Here is a 6607-nt window from a genome sequence, read left to right on the forward strand (position 1 = left end):
TGAAGAATTTTCTAGATTAGTATACAGTTAATATCCATAAAATCATATGCAAGTCACTGCCTTTCAAACTGATGCTGAAAGTTAATTAGAAAACGTACCTAATTATTTATAATGCATGGATGAGTCCCAGATACACTCCAAATGCCCTGTAAACATAGAAATTTCAGCAGATTTATAATGGAAAGACAGGAATTCTTTACAAAATAATTTATTGATTTAATGGAATCCCTATCACAGTCCCCAATGTGATTTATTTTGATATTTGACTAAATGATACTCTTCTTACATAAGTTGGGATTACTAAGACCTACCACAAATTAAGTGCTTGATTCAGTGCGTTACTGTCGAAAAATCTATAGTAGATCAGTAAACAGAACCTCATTACATATAAAACACAAAACAAAATGAGGCAATCACCGCAAATCAATAGAGAATAAATTGTGCTGGGAAAAAAATATCAATTTCTGAAAAAACCCTTCAAGGTCAGAACTTAGCTATATAAACTGAAGATGAATTAACTTTTTATTCTTTCTAAATGAAAGTATAATGACCTAGAATAATATAAAAGTGAATATTTAAGCAACTAGAGGATATTCACAATTTTCACAGTAGTATCAATGAGAGAAATAACAAAAAAAAAACATGACAACATTTTATATAGAAAGAAACAAAATTATTAAAATTCAAAGGGAAAAAGGGAAGCTAGAAAAATATTTTCAATAAGGTGTTTTTTGTTTTTTTTTTTACTTTTTATTTTTTATCAAAGTGGATAATGTGAAAAGAGCTTTTCCAAATAAAACACTGAGGAAAAATGAGCAACAGACCCAGGAGACAATTGATAGCAGAAGCAAATGGTAAATACACACCAATACACAAATTGTTTCAACTTTTCTATTAATAAAAAAAATCCATGGCAAACTGTTTTTCTTCTTTCAATCATATAAATCATCATTCACTACAGTGGTAAACATGTTGAGACAAGTATTTTTTAACTGTTGGTGGAAGTGCATGAGAGTTCTTATTGCCAGCATTGCAAAGAAATTTATCAACATGTTGGGGCGCCTGGGTGGCTCAGTTGGTTAGGCCTCTGACTTTGGCTCAGGTCATGATCTCGCTGTTCGGGAGTTCGAGAACCATGTCAGGCTCAGCGCTAACAGCACAGAGCGTGGGGCATGTTTCGGATTCTGTGTCTCCCTCTGCCCTCCCTCCCTTGTGCGCTCTCTCTCTCTCAAAAGTAAATAAACTTAAAAAAAAAGAAATTTAGCAATGTGTATCTAAATCCTTAGTGTTCTTATTGTTAACTTTTCTTCCTTATTTGAAGGAAATTAGCAGATATCTAAGCCCAAATACATAAACAAATGTATTTATTATAGGATTATTTATTATAATGAAATAGTGGAACCAAACTAAATGCCTACTAATGAAGGAATGGTGAACTATGGTGTACCTACATATGGGTTATTACTCAGATCTAAAAAATCAATTTTCCAAAGAATAATTAATGACCTAAGGAAATACAGTAGAATATTCAAGTTGGAAAATAGGTATACAGTGTTTATAGAGTTTAACACCAATTAAATATATAAATCTCAATTATAATGAATAAGCACATTTTCCCCATTTTCCTTGGGTGGATATTCTTAAAAAGAAAAAAATACGTAAGTAATTAATTTGAGATGTGTTTGAAGCAGAAGTTGGGGATATTTGTTTTTAGAATTGTATTCAAGGTTTGAGGCACATTTTGGGGGGTTTGATATTACTTTTTCTTGCTCTTCAAGCTTTGTTTGTTGGGTTTGGGATTTTTTTTTTTTTTATCTCCCTGACAGGGTGAATTTCTAGATGAGGGCTAAGAAAAGCTTTACGCACCTGTCTAGATTTTACACATGTAACCTGGTTTTAGTAAGGTTTTAGTGAACTAAAATGAGGGGGTAAATGGTAGGAATAAGGTTGCTGCTGTCAGTATTTGGGACACTGTGCAATACGATGGAGCCAAATACTAAAGGAGATAAAGATTTGCCGAAGAAAACAAAAAAAGAATGATGAGGTAAACTGACAATCACCCTTGAAACCTAGACCCAAGCACGTGAACCACCTTAGAACTTTTAGACAAATAAAGGATGTCTCTAATGGACTTTTTCCTCTTTAAGAATGGCTTCTCAGTCCAGAGTCCATGGAAAAATGGTTCTATTCCACATTCGAAAGCTGCCAACAGTTGACCTCAGTCATCTCCCCATAGGGGTTCCTAAGAAGTATCAGCAGTTCTATGAATGCTTACTGGTGCTTTCAACCTCCTCTTACATGCTGTGTCCCAGGCCATGCCAGACGACTCACATGGGATGGGATAGCTTTGTAGGGAGTGCAGTTTTTCTCATGAGGCTCAGTTTCCTCCCTTCTCCCCTTTCATTTCCCTAAAGCCAAAGGGAGGGGCTTAGAGATCATCTCTGAAAACAAGTATGTGCAATGCAAGCAGGGAAAACCATGTTCTCTTTCAGCTGAGTACTTCAGCTGAAGAAGTCCTTCACAGGTCTGTGTAGCTTTTGGAGGGCCCAGAAGCATACTCTTGAGATTCCTTTGGCTTTTCCACATCAAAGCTGGGAAAGTGGAGGAGGAGGGGAGCCATAGGTTAGCCGTACATAAGAAAGCAATGAATGGCTGTGAAATGGACTTTTTTCTTTAATTTTTTATTTTTAATAAGCAGGGGGAAGGTTGCTAATCTTAATCGAAAATGAAGAGAAAAAAGACTCAGAAGATGCCGAATGTGAAGTGTAAATTATTAGTGAAAAAGTTAGTTTGCCATGTTTTATCCACCAATAATAATATCCGCTCACAATTATAAGCTAAAGATAGAAGTAAGCTGTCATTTTATTACGAGTCTTTAAAAAAAAATTCTGGACCTACAAGCAACTTGGTAGCAAGCAAAAGTACCCAAGTCACCATGTCAAGTGCTAGGAGAATGTGCAAATGAACTAAATTGCATCCATTCTAACCTGCACATTTTATCCCAGTGAAAGCACTGAAACCAGGATGGGTTTTACAGTCTCTGCTGGCCAGGCCACTTGCGGTTTGGAAGAAAGTCCAAGAAACAGCAGTGGAGCCCTCTTAAGAAATGATATGTTGGCGACACTCTTGCTACCACAGAGGATACTAGGGTGCGGGCAAAGTTAGAGGTCAATTACTCTGAAGGGAAAAGTGATATAAAGGAGACACAAGTTCTAACATGAGAAAGTTTTAGGACTAGCTCACTAATTTTTCACTTATAATTTACTTTCTATGTATATGCCAAAAATACAAAAAATCTAAAACAAAATTTCTTAATCAAAAAAGCTTGTGAATGATAAGGGTCATCATCAACTCAGCACCGTGCAATTTTTACTTCACGCCTGGTGGAAGTTAGGATGGTATTGCTACATGACCTGCAATTGAAAGTGTCTTTGCTTTGGTGAAAACTGTAGTACACATTGACGAGTAAAGTAGACTATGTTTCAGAATCAGTATTACAAAGAATGGGAAAGATATTTTTAAGGTTTTATATAACTCAATTCCAGTTACTTAGGGGAAACTGGGTGGCACAGTCAGTTAAACACCCAACTCTTGAGTTGAAGTACAACATGATCCCAGCGTGGTGGGATTGAGGCCCGTGTGGGGCTCTGTAATGAGCATGGAGCCTGCTTAAGACTGACTCTCTCTCTCTCTCTCTCTCTCTCTCTCTCTCTCTCTAAAATAAAAGAAAAAATAAATTCCAGTTAGTTAACATACGGTGTATTATTAGTTTCAGTTGTACAATATAGTGATTCAACACTCCCATAGATTACCCGGTGCTCATCATGACAAGTGTACTTTTTAATCCTCATCACCTATCACTATTACAAAGAATGGGAAAGATTCTTTTCAAACAGAAATGCACTTAAAATTGAAAAGAATGATGGCAGAATTCATTCATTAATGGAACAGTTACTGATTTGGTATCTTTCTGCCAGACATTGTTCCAGGATCAAAGCTTATGGCAATAAACAAAAATCTTTGCTATCAGCAAGCTTAATTTCATGTGATAGACATCATATAAAATAAGCAAATTATAGTGTTTGTTACTTTTAAGAACTAGAAATATAAAACAGATAGAAAGGATAGAAATATGGGAGGAGAGGTGTAATGTTCAGTCGAGTCATCAGGGAAGACCTGCAGGAGATGAGCCAGCTATATTTGATATTTGAGGGAAGGACATTGTAGGCAGAAAAATACAGCAAGTGTGAAGACTCAAGCAGGGACCCATGTCATGTATCTGAGGAGCACAGCAAGGAAGCTAGAGGGCTTCAAGAAGGATAAGAGAAATACAGAGTAGGTGGAAATGAGGTCAAAGAAGTAAGGAGATTGGAGATCGGCAGATTTCCTAGATCAGTGCTGGTCAATGGAAAAAATAAGGTGAGGGGCACCTAGGTGGCTCAACCAGGTAAGCGTTCAACCTCAGCTCAGGTCATGGTCTCATGATTGTGGTGTCGAGCCCCTACATCGGACTCTCTGCTGCCAACACAGAGCCTGATTCAGATCCTGTCTCCTTCTCTTTTTCTGCCCCTTCCCTGCTTATGCTCTCTCTCTGTCTCTCTCAAAAATAAATCAATATTTTTTTAAACAAAAAGGAGTTGAGCTGCTTATGTAATTTAAATTGGTAGAGCTGATACATGTTGTTAAAATGAAGTAGGGGTAGGTGAAATGAATATATTTTACTTAATCCAATATACTAAACATACTATTTCAACCTATACATGATATAGAAAGCACTAATGAGATGTTTTCCCTTCTTTAAAAAGATGTTTTAAATACCTTTATTTTTTACAGCTATTGTGGGTTCTCAAGAAAGTTGAGTAGAAGGTACAGAGATAGATCACTTTTATATCTGGTGCATATTTTACATTTAAAGCACATCTCTGTTCCTCTTACATCATTTCAGGTGCTCAGTAGCCACAGGGGATGATATCTACTGTTTTGGCCAGTATAGATCTAGACTCTCATAGAACACTGTATTGAGTTTGGCTTTGCTGTGAACAAATTGGGAAGCAAAGAAGAGTTTTGACTGCAAGTCACATAACATGACTTGGGTCTCCGTAAGATCCCATATTATGACTTGGGTCTTCAAAAGATGTGCTTTTTTGAGAAAAGAGAGATGAAAGAATTGTCTCCTCACATGCCCCAGAACAGAATTTGAACAAGCTCCCAACACAGAGCAAAAATGAGTAGAGACAAGCATACATTCAATAAGTGGGCCTGGTTTGAGAAATAGTGTAATAGGAGTTCTCTCAATAGCCTGTCTTTGCACAGGCTATAAATAGGACAGGCTGTGTCTTATTCCTACACACGGGAATCTCTTTTTCCTCTCAGGGACTGAGATCATCAAGGCAAGGTATGCCACATATCTTTCTTTAATCCTAATGCCCAGTAGCCTTGCTGGAAGTTAGTAAGCCCTCAATAAATGTTTGTTAAATTGAAACGAAAAAAATAGCTAAACGTCCCCAAATGGAAACTGTCCAACTGTCCACCAACAGAGATACATATTTAAACAGTTCAATACAGCCAGGAGAATAAACAAATTAAGCTATATGCCACATGGTTGATTATTGTAAACATTATGTTGATTGAAAGAGACAAGACACAAAAGAGTATGTAGCATATCATTCCATATACTCGGTGTTCAATATAGACAACATAATCGAAGTTAACAAGGTAGTGGTTATACTTGAAAGTAATGCCTGCAAGGGACAAGAAGGCCCCCTGGGCTTCTATTGACATGCTATTTTTCTGGTTATTTGTATACTTTTTAAAAATATCTTGATCTATTCAGCAGTCGTATGTGTGCTTTCATATATATATATATGAAATACTTCAGTTAAAAGCTTATGTACAAGAGATATATGTCTCAGAAATTATTTGAGGTGCAGACCGTTTTGTTCAACTATGTTACTATTCAAAATGGAAGGATAAACTTATGGCAAATAAATGAGTAACTTATAGTATATATGTTTCTATAATTCAGAACTTCCACTAGCACAACATATGTTTAGTATTTTAACTCAGTTTTCTTTTTTCCTCAAAAAGGATGGTGAATCATAATTTGGAAAACCTTTTCACATGCAATAACTTAGTGTTGTTTTATTCCCTTGTTTTTACTTTCACCCTGCAATTTGCCAGAAAGGTGTATTTTATTTAAGCATGGTAAAACATGCAACTTTCTATTATGTACTTATACAAGTTAGTGGTTCCCATCTGGGCAATTTTGCTCCCAGGGGATATTTCATAGTGCCTTTTGACATTTTTGCTTGTCACAACNTCAATGTCAGTAGTGCTAAGGTTAAGAAACACTACTCTAATTTAATAACAGAATGTTGTTGGAATTTTAAAAGTAGAATTTTTTCTTTACCAATTTTAATCTCTCATATTTAGAGATTTTGGAGAGATTAAAATTGCTGTGTTCAAAGTAAATGAATTTTTTTTAAAAAAGTATATTGCTAACATCTTTTAATTTGCTTATTTTCTTGAAATTATTACCATGGTTTTTTTTTTTGTTTGTTTGTTTCTGAGTTTTCTTTAAAAAAATAAAGAAAGAAAAGTTTGAGAA

The sequence above is a fragment of the Crocuta crocuta genome, unplaced genomic scaffold, assembly GCF_008692635.1.
Source record: "Crocuta crocuta isolate KB4526 unplaced genomic scaffold, BGI_CrCroc_1.0 scaffold598, whole genome shotgun sequence".
In the NCBI taxonomy this organism is placed as follows: domain Eukaryota; kingdom Metazoa; phylum Chordata; class Mammalia; order Carnivora; family Hyaenidae; genus Crocuta; species Crocuta crocuta.